Source organism: Eriocheir sinensis, unplaced genomic scaffold (genome assembly GCF_024679095.1).
Source record: "Eriocheir sinensis breed Jianghai 21 unplaced genomic scaffold, ASM2467909v1 Scaffold21, whole genome shotgun sequence".
NCBI classification, from domain to species: domain Eukaryota; kingdom Metazoa; phylum Arthropoda; class Malacostraca; order Decapoda; family Varunidae; genus Eriocheir; species Eriocheir sinensis.
The window spans coordinates 877,402-889,048 of NW_026111510.1; positions in this window are offsets into that span (position 1 = coordinate 877,402).

Consider the following 11,647-nt stretch of genomic DNA (forward strand, 5'->3'; position numbering starts at 1 on the left):
CACAATTCTCAGCTACAGCTATTATACTAAAAGTTGGAAGGTAGTGAGTTCGTGGTCAGTCTGTTTTTTTACCAAAATCATGTGGTGAAGACTGTGAAGTCTATCTCATGAAGTAATTCCCTGTTGTATGATTTTGTACTTCTTTGAATTTTATGTAAAAACTGTGTATTTATTTTACTTGAGTATTTGCTTACATAATCACAAATTAGTGCAGCAGATTGCTGTAAAAATCGTTCAGATGGTGAAACAAGCATGAAATTTGGCACAAACATTCCTAAGACTACGCTCTCTTAGAAAAGGGCGCTGGCCACCTGAAAATCCAAGATGGCGGCTATTTTTCAAAATGGCCGCCATCTATGTTGAGATTCACCGGTTTGGGAGCATCTATTGGATGGAATATGCCATTTTTTTTTTTAAACCTCGACTTTTAGGTTATAAAAATGTTCCATACCACACATTTTATTGAAAACCCTTACTAAATGAATTGTAACCAAGATGGCGTACAAAATGGTTGCCATAAAAGAGTTTTTTTCTATCCACAGCGCTAGCAGACATAGAGACCAACTGTTTTTATTTAATGGTATATTCATGTGATCAGACAGTTTAACTAATATGTTATTTTCAACTGAAATAGTAATGGTATGGTCACATACAACATTGTGTCTAAGACTGTAACCATAAAAAGAAAAGAAGAGAAATACGGACTAAACGCAACCAATCTATGTATAGGTCTCTCAACCTACACCTTTGAAAAATTCGAGGATAAGAAGGTAGGCATAGCATGACACGTTGGATGCTCAAGCTAGATTATCTACTGAAGAGAGGGCAATATTTATCTAGACTTCACATTTGCAAGTGCACATAGCTGTGCAGGGAAGACCCAGCTTGTAGCACTTGCACCTTACCCGACAGCCTGCTTTGCATCCACATTTGGCAAGCTGTTGGCAACTCTTGGCTAAGGGCGAGTTGGTTGTCCAGAGGACTTGCCATGCTTCACCAGACTTTTGCCATCCCCACTCAGCAGGGTTCTCTGGCTGTGGCTGACACTGGGTGGCCTGGCCCCACACACAACCAGCCTGGTACGCAGCACGCTTGGTGTGTTGGAGGAGAGCTCCCCTGGTTGGAGGAATGGCCTCATATGCCCTTTGTTTTCTGGCAAACATATCAAGTCTAACCTCATCCACAGTGCCAGCAGTGCTGGATCTGTCATACATAAGTATGACAAACCTCTCCAGGACCTTCAGGTCACTCTCTTCCACTTTGAGAGGGTAGTGACTCAGTTTGGAGAACACAGTGGAGGCCTCTGGAAAGATGTTCCATGTCTGCCAGGCGGTCTTCTTGCCCTTGCTCCGGAAGGCTGACACTGTATCACAGCCTGTGAACGCATGGAAGAAGAGCATGCCATTCACCTTCTCCTGGCCCAGAGAGTTGCACAGGTCATGCACAGCAATCCAGCGCAGGCTCTGGCCTTGGCCAGAGCCTGCGCGGAGACTGGGCGGATAAATGGCAGATGGAGTTCAATGTAGGGAAGTGCAGTATTCTGAGTGTAGGTAGGAACAACCCCTCACATAACTATTGCTTAAATGACACTCTCATAAGTAGGTCTGGGTGCGAGAGGGATTTAGGGGTCTTAGTGAGCTCTGATCTCCGTCCAAGGGCACAATGCATTCAAGCTAGAAATCGAGCTAATAGGGTACTGGGATTTATTTCAAGGAGCGTAAGCAACAGAAGCCCCGAAGTCTTCCTCAAACTATAGTTAGCATTAGTTAGACCTCATCTTGACTATGCGGTTCAGTTCTGGTCACCCTACTATAGAATGGATATCAAAATGTTAGAATCGGTGCAGAGGAGGATGACTAAAATGATTCAGGGGTTGAGAAACTTGCCATACGAGGAAAGACTCAAACAGTTAAACTTGCATTCTTTAGAAAGGCGAAGGGTGCGTGGAGACATGATCGAGGTTTATAAATGGATGAAGGGCTTTAATAAGGGAGACATTCATAAGGTTTTGTTGGTAAGAGAACCGGGTAGGACACGAAGTAACGGGTTTAAACTGGATAAATTCAGATTCAACAGGGACACAGGCAAAAATTGGTTTACTAACAGGGTGGTGGATGAGTGGAATAGGCTTAGCAGTCATGTGGTGAGTGCCAATACAATTGTCACATTCAAAAATAGACTAGATAAATTCATGGACAGCGATATTAGGTGGAGTTAGATACACGGGAGCTTAGGGTCAAAGGAGCTGCCTCGTACAGGCCTACCGGCCTCTTGCAGACTCCTGCGTTCTTATGTTCTTATGTTCTTAAATGCCACCCATAGCTTCTCTAGCCCTAGATTGTGGAGAGTGGAGAAAGCACTGACTGCAACGACAAGAACATCTGTGTCATTTGCTTTAACCGTGATGGTCTTGGCTCCATGTTCTGTGGCATATTTGGCATGGAGAAAGATGCGGGTGTCAGCTTCCTCATGAGAGCACTTTTCCAGTCCCTGAAGCCTAGCCTCATGAGTGCTGAGGACAGCAGACCCTTTCGTGGCAATGACAACATTTGTGGCAGACATCTGGGCAACTTTGTATGCCAGGAACTGGAACAACTCTGTCTTGTTGGCATCGTGTCTAAGGAAATTGCGCCAGTTGGATGGAATTGTGTTCTTGTCTGTCACCTTGCGCCTTCCTCCTTGACCACGTTGGAGCCTGGCCTCAGCTTTGAGGCTGGATGTATTGTATACATCAAATACAAGATGTGTTGATGTGTACTTGCTGCTATAGGATTGTATAACAGGCAAGAAGTCGCAAAGTGCATAGCCCTCAAAGGTCTTTCCTTTCTTTGGTGGCAAGGCATGGACCAAAGCTGATCCATCTACAATGAGGACATCAGTCTTTGGTTCTTTGTCTTCTAGTGTAACATGACTCTCCAGGACCGAGGTCAGCTGAGACTTCTGACATGTGTACAGCCTACCACCCTCACTAAGGGAAGGTGGGAATGTTTGATTCTCGTGCTGGAAGAATTCCTGCAGATCACATTCACGGCTCTGACAGGATATAAATAGCTTTGAGAAAAGCTGGCAATCCTCCTTCAGCAGTTTCTGCTTTGACTGTTTTACAGGAGCAGCTTCTTGCCTGAAGAAGTCAGTTCTGTTCTTCTTTATCGGCTCATAGAAGGAGACTGCATTGTTTGCCAAAGAGTCTGAAAACTTCTGAAATTTAGTGCGGCCTCTGTCAAGGTGTGTCTGTAGAAGTTCTGCTGAGCTGGGGTGGGCAATGTCTTTGTTCTCAATGGAATACAGATCCTGGCTCTCTTCCTGAAAAGGACTTCCCAAGTGTTGCAAAGCCAATGACAGCTTGCTGACTCTCTCCAAGAATGTCTTCTGCGCATGAGGTGTTTGTTCATGGTGTGTTGTCTGCTCATTAGACTCCTTAATTTGAACCTCTGTTTCGTATGCAGACAGCAAGCGGATTATCTCTGGGCCAGCCACCATCCATCTTCTGAGTGCTGACGGATCTTCAGTCAGCCCAATGGCTCCGCCATCAGCCTTTATGATGGCATTGGTCTGCTCATGAGCTTGGTCAAGAGCCATTGCTGAGAACTGGCGACTGGTCTTGTGCACAACAAAGTTGCCAGCCTTGAACTCCTTGTGCAACTCTGGGTGTGAACTCTCTAGGGTAAGCATGTCCCTGAGGTGAATGGGCAGCCAACGAGCATAGTGTGTATTATTGTTGGAAAAGAAGTAGGGTATCAGCTCATGCAATGCCTGGCAGTAGAGGACAAAATTGGCCTCACGGAAGGACCTGATCAGTAGGAATATCACAAGTTCCATAGACAACACCATGTGCCAGAAGTGGAACTGTGGACTCTGCTGTCTTCGAAGGTCACACCACTCCTCAAACTCTAATGCCTGCTCATTGTTGTTTGCTTTCTCAGCACAGTAGTCAGTGTATGCTGTCCTCAGGAGTTTGTACAAACTAGAGGCTGTAACCTGGTGCATCTGCCGTGTCCTGGTTAGACTTGCAGCTGACAGGAAGGATTCTGCAGTTCCAGATGAAGCAACTCCTGCCTCCACCAGAGCTCCTGTCCAACCGCTGCCATGAAGAAGAGTACCAAGAGATGTCATTGCTGCCATCTCAATGTGCAGACCACCAAACATTACCAGATACTTGTCTTCGCCATACTGATCAGGCCACTGCCACTGCACCTGCTTTGCTACGGCATAGATTGGCTGATCAGCTGTGATTATGGGTATCTGGCCAGGGTTCAGAAAATCAGTGACATCCTGCACTTTCTGCATCACGTGTTTGATCGTAGTAACATAATGAGCCTGATCACGCAGGAGAGGAAGCAATGAAGTTATGGTTACTTCAAATTCTGGGCTTCTCTTCATTGAAGCGTGATGAGCTGACCACGTCAGATTCACTGCATCATCTATTTCCTGGGTGACTATGACCTTGTCTAGCCACTGATACTCCAGTGCAAGCTGTGGCCCCAAGATATCTGTGGGTGGCTTTGGTATTGCAGTGTTTGGTGGCACAGGGTTCTTTGTTTGAAAGGAAGCTGGTGAGATGTTTGTGAATGTGTCCGGCAATTCAGGCACCGACCTCACTTTCTCAGGTTCAAACTTTAGTTGCTGTCTTTCCTGTCCAGTGTTCTCCTTGGTGGGGTGCTGAAATATGGATATGCTAGTTCCATGGAAGGAGGTAGTGGCAGTAGTTGCAGATGGGTTGTGGTCGATGTTGTCCATCACTGCAGTGGTGAACAACCCTTTTCGCAGTACTGGGGGACAGACCACACCCTCCTCCACATATTTGCTAACTGTGGCATCTCCTAACTGTGCAGAGACCTCCAGTACTCTGTCATAAGAGATACTGAGGCCATACTGATGTAGCATTTCAACCAGGTTTCTCTTCCTGGTTTTGGCATAGACTGAGAGTCCCATGTAGACTGGGAATGGTGTTTCTCTGTCTTTGGAGTGTCTATGAGTTGTTGCTCCCTCTTTGTATCGGGAGTAGCAGTTGAACTGCATGAGCTGTGCAATGGCCTGGTCTGACTTTGATGCTCCAAATCGTAACTGTGACTTGATGTCAGCCCCATGCTCAAGCATCCCTACAAACTGGAGCAGGAGAGGAGGCACAGAATTTCGTACACAAGGCTCAGAAAATGTGCCATCAAACCGTGACTGATGATCAAGTATAGACTTTGAGAATATTTGCTGCTTTAGCAATGATAACTGCCTCTGAAAGATCAGATGATTGAGCAAGTGCTTTTCCCACATCCTTTTGAAATGCAAGTAATACATCTCTGCCAGATTTATGAGCCTCAAGTTCTGGAATTTCTGCCAGAAGTTTGTCTTTGAGTCTCGTGGAATTTACACTTGGTGACTCTACACCTAATTGTTCCAGACGTTGTTGGTAGAGGTGGCAAATATCCGCCAGCCGAAATGTGACTGGATCATCTGAACAAAGGTTGCTTTCAACAATGTATGTCATCAGTTCTGACAGAACTAGTGGATACACATCTGAATCTGACTCAGTGCTACCTTGGTCTTTCTCAAGGCTCCTCAGGTAGGACCTTTTTCTGTTGTAGAGGGCACAAAGACAGGCATGGTGATACTTAAGCTCCTGTGCAATGACATCCCCACCAGTCAACTTAGCAAGGAGCTTGCCATCACTAAGTATCTCTGCACATTCACGCAATTTCAAGTCAAGGCCCTTAGTACTAGCCTGTCTGAGATCAGATGCAGGTGCCACTTTCTCACAGAAAATGCAAACTTCATTGTCATGACTGGTTCGGCGCAGTTTTGCACGACTAGTCTCAGTGTTGCTGGTCTGGTCATTGGATTGTCGCTTTCTTGCACGGTCCAGTTTAGTGTTGTTAAACAACAAGCGACAGTTCACATGGTATTTTGCTGCATTTTTCCTGGGAGTGGCCTCTATGCCATCACCTTCATCCAGCCTTGCTGGATCCATTATCAGTGGCATTTCATTAATTTCACTGAACATGGGAATGTTCCTTGCCAGCATTGTGTACCCATCATGGTCTAGGACATGATGACTTGGAGGTGATATCAAGTTCTCACCTCTTTTGTCCTTATGATAAAGACAACACAAACTCCAGTTTGTTTTTCTACTGCTCAATATTGGATTGGCATCACATTCTGCCATGATTTCACTTTTGATTAAGGCCGAGGGGTTATCCTTTTACCACCTTAAACAAAGCACACATTCCTGTATGGGATTCAACTAGGTTCGGTCTCCCTACACCTAGCCCGATCATTCATCCAGTGCCATTTAAGTCCCGTGTGATCTGTACACCATCCGGGTAAGTACATGAACCATCATGTACAGCCCCCATACCCTTGGCTCGGCTCTCCCGCGCTGGCACATCCTGTCTATTCAGGTGCGGCTATCTAACTATAGCTGGTCTGGGGCTGTTAGAAAGCATTTGGGACACTAAACTAAACTATACTACAACTACTAGTCTAAGACTACAGGATTAATAAAGCTGGATTAGCTGGCACTGAACCCCATGCTGAGTTACACAGCAGTGATGTCACCAGTGTGCCCTGGTTGTGTGCAGACATACACTCTTTTACATTTATTAATTTTCCTTCAAAATTGATGAGTTATTCGAAAGAGATGGCCTCATTAGGATCTAAAACCACAGAAACCAAGATCCATGCTTAAAACGATAATTGTTGAACGGACATTATTTCTCATTATAATTATTGTTTCTACCTTTTCTTGGCAGCCATATAGCCCCCATATTTAAAGGTAAACTGTACTGGGAAGCTACAGAAACATAATATTCACAAGAAATAGTATGGAAGAGCTTTACCATATTGCTAGAAGCAAATACATGCCATTCTAGTGAAAAATTAGCCAAAATCTGTCGATACTGGCCACCATATTGGAATTTGGCCGCCATATTGAATTTTTTTGCGTGGCCAGCGCCCTTTTCTGATAGAGGGAACTTTAAAGAGCACTTGTGCAAAATTTCATGCTTGTTTCACTATCTGAACGATTCTTATGAAATATGCAATTATCTGCTGCACTAAATGGTTTAAATGGAATTTGGAGGCCTTCTCGTAGTAAAATGTTCTTGTATTTCCCCCCCCCCCCCCCCAAAGTAATTATATATCTATTTCTTACTCCAGTCATTGCTTCACAAATCGAATAATTGAAATTTTGAGAGCTTCCTGTGGTAACCATGATCATGTACTTAAAAAAGAATGTAATTATTAATGTAATAACTTGCTTTTACTAAGGTTTTACGTATTCACAAATGAAAAAAATCGGAGGCATGCCTTGTACTTCCTTGAAAGTTGTAGTTTTGTTTGTTACTTGGTTTATGATTACTTTATTCTGGGTGAAAAGTTGTAGTTTTATTTGTTACTTGGTTTATGATTACTTTATTCTGAGTGGAAAGTTGTAGTTTTATTTGTTACTTGGTTTATGGTTACTTTATTCTGGGTGGAAAGTTGTAGTTTTATTTGTTACTTGGTTTATGATTACTTTATTCTGAGTGGAAAGTTGTAGTTTTATTTGTTACTTGGTTTATGGTTACTTTATTCTGAGTGGAAAGTTGTAGTTTTATTTGTTACTTGGTTTATGATTACTTTATTTCTGGGGGAAAGTTGTAGTTTTATTTGTTACTTGGTTTATGGTTACTTTATTTCTGGGGGAAAGTTGTAGTTTTATTTGTTACTTGGTTCATGATTACTTTATTTCTGGGGGAAAGTTGTAGTTTTATTTGTTACTTGGTTTATGGTTACTTTATTTCTGGGGAAAAGTTGTTTTATTTGTTACTTGGTTCATGATTACTTTATTCTGAGTGGAAAGTTGTAGTTTTATTTGTTACTTGGTTTATGATTACTTTATTTCTGGTGGAAAGTTCTAGTTTTATTTGTTACTTGGTTTATGATTACTTTATTCTGGGTGGAAAGTTGTAGTTTTATTTGTTACTTGGTTTATGATTACTTTATTCTGGGTGGAAAGTTGTAGTTTTATTTGTTACTTGGTTTATGATTATTTTATTCCAGGTGGAAAGTTCTAGTTTTATTTGTTACTTGGTTTATGGTTACTTTATTTCTGGTGGAAAGTTGTAGTTTTAATTGTTACTTGGTTGTTTGGTTCCTTTATTCCAGGTGGAAAGCTGTACTTTTATTTGATACTTGTTTTCTGATACAAAGTCCCAGGGTGGAAAAACAACTTTATTGTGAATTCAGTGTAATTTTTTCTGGAGAATTGTGTTTACTGAGTGAATTGGTGACCAATCTGTTACTATTTGTGTATTGCTTGAAGATATTCATCATTGGGTTCAAAGCTATGGTATTAACGTTCAGTAGACATTATAACAAAATAGTAATTGTCAACCTATTTATCTTCATGAGATCATGGTATGACCACCGTAAAACATGCTTTTTTATCTTAGCTACATTACAAATTCAGTATATAATTACTCTTATATTCAATAAAGTAGAGGAATCCAGTTTTCAGCATCTTCTATAACTAAGCCAACATACTAAGAAGCATGTGATATAAATAGCAGTACTCATAAGATTGTGATTTGATTATTAACTCTGCCAGTGACCAATGACTCCAAAGTGACCTAAGATTACTCAATGATACTATCTAGGTACTCCAACTGTGATTGTGAGTGTATCAGAGAACACTGGAGAGCAGCATGAGTCTAATTAAGTGCCAATGAATATCTTGCCTGCATCACAGACTACATAAAACGCTAATATGATCGGTGCCTAATGGTGCAATAAGCTAATAATGTTAATATATATATATATATATATATATATATATATATATATATATATATATATATATATATATATATATATATATATATATATATATATATATCAATATATATATATATATATATATATATATATATATATATATATATATATATATATATATATATATATATATATATATATTAGATAGATAGATAGATAGATAGATAGATAGATAGATAGATAGATAGATAGATAGATAGATAGATAGATAGATAGATATAGATAGATAGATAGATATAAAACTGTCTGCCCTAATGTCCCTCCCACTTTTGAAGACCAAATGACGCCCCAGCACCCCAACTGGGTGCCGTTGCAAATCTCCTCGTTAAACACTGAGAAATTAATCGAGGAAACTGAAAAATCTGAATTAAAGAGTGCTGACTGTGGGTATTGAACCAGGGACCTTCGACATACAAAACCCACATGTCTCTGTCAGTCGAGCCAATAAGGCGACGCTCAATCTCAATTGAACCCACTCACAATTGCACACACAAAAGAAATTCTGGTAAATTTTGATGTACTTTGAATGAATTCGTAACCATTTATGTTGAAAAACAGCAGTGATTTTTTTTTTTACCCATTCCACCCTAACCTTCTCAGAAATTTTAAAAAAATAGTGGCAATCAATTGTATAACAAAGCAATCAAAACAGCAATGAGTTACCACCCAAAAATTGTCAGCCCAAATTACCAAAACTAAATATAAACTTCTATCCATATATCTATATAAACCTTGGCTGTCTTCCTCCATTAAAAGGGGATTAGCCAAGACAAGACACACACACATTAACACTCATTACACCACTCTCTTAACTTTAAAAAAAAAGAAATACTAAGATAAATATCAACTAACTAACGCCACCCTCATCAACTCTCCTCCTCTGACCAACTGTCTTCAATTTCTTAAACTTCGCCGCGATGTTGCATGCTAACTGCATGCTTCTCCTCTTCCCGCGGCCCCGCCGCACAAGACTATCTATTTACTCTCATCCCTATTTTTTTAATTTAACTAATGCAAGAGTTAACCAGTATTTTCACACTTTCATTCCACTCACTGGTAAACTCTGGAATCTTCTTCCTGTGTCTATTTTTCCAAGTTCCTACGACTTGAACTTCTTCAAGCGAGGAGTGTCAGGACATCTCTCTTGATCGCGGCCATTCTTCTCTGACCGTTCCCTATGGTGTGGCCGGCAAGTTTAGCACGATTTTTTTTTTTTTTTACTGTATTTTTGTTTCCATTGGCAGGCCATTTTGGTAGTATAAAAAAAAGTTAAGAGCACGAGCACTAGTGGAACAATAATAATCCCTACAACTTAATGCACTATATGCTTCATCATTACTCATTAGATACCCATTTCACACAGGGCACACAGAGCTACACGCAATTTGGTTGAACGTGGAATTGGGCAGCTGAAGAGAAGATTCCACGTTCTTCATGGTGAGATTCGTCTCAGCCCAGAGAAAATCTGCCAAATTGTAACTTGTTGTGCTGTACTACACAATATTTGCAAGGCAAGAAACATCCAGGCACCAGAAGAGGAGGAGGAGGAGGAGGAGGGTGGTGGTCATGATGGCAGTTATGATGGCAGTGATAGTGACCACAATGATGCTGAATATCAATTAGATGACAACCGTGACATGCCAGAGCAGGGTCTAGCATACAGACAGGTTATAGCCAGACAACATTTTTGAATGAAATATCAACATGTAATGCCACTTTGGAACATTTAGATTTAATGAAGTTGGAGGGCGGAGGAAAATTTTTCCAGTGTAATAACCCTCCAGGAGACAGGTTTAAGTTCACACACACACACACACACACACACACACACACACACACACACACACACACACACACACACACACACACACACACACACAGAAATTAAGCCAAAGGAAGGAGGAAAAACAGAAACAGGTAACAAAATGAAGACGTGGAAATTAGAAAAGGAGTGAACATACTGGCTAACTCTGTGCATTAAGGATGTGGAAGGAAATGTTTTTTTCAATCAGCTTATATTCTTAACAAGTTTCATTATTTTTGTAAGATACTTTTTGTTTCTTTTCATATTCCAGTTCCATTTTGTAAACATTGATTTTTACTAACAGTAATCTGGCCTATGGTCCAACCAAATTGTCGAGTCCGTTCGGGCGTAGGCTCCCGCGGGTCCATTTCTCCCTTCTGCTCTGCCACACAGTCCCAACACCTATTTTTTTTCCTGTCATATGTTACCTTTACCTTACATATGAGAGGAAGAGATAGGTGTTGGGACTGTGTGGCAGAGCAGAGGGGAGAAATGGACCCGCGGGAGCCTTCGCCCAAACGGACTCGACAATTTGGTTGGACTATAGTTGACCTCAAGGTTGCCAAATTATCGTACCGGTTTCTGGCCCATAACTGTTGCCAAGAAATACCAATAATTAACCATTTAAACGATAACCATATATGAAGGCAGTTATTTGGGTGATGAAAGCAGTTTTTGGGTCGAAAATCGACAAACATAAGAGGCAGAGTACGACAATCTGGCAACGTTGGTGGACCTCCTTTGCACATTTAGAAGGCAGAGTTAGTTTTCCCAAAGACTTTATGTAAACTGTAAGGTATTGTAATGAATAGAATTAGGACTAGATATTTTAAAATTAGAGAATTTTTTTCATTGTCATTGATGAGTACCTACGTATTTCTATGGTTTATGACCCAATAATATTAATTTTCCAGTCTTTAGTATTCTTTAATATTAAGTTAAAAAAAAATTGTACATCAACATTATATGGTAACATCTTACCCAAGTTGCACTGTAGAGGTCTTGATTTATTTTTTTAAACAATGTTACTGGATA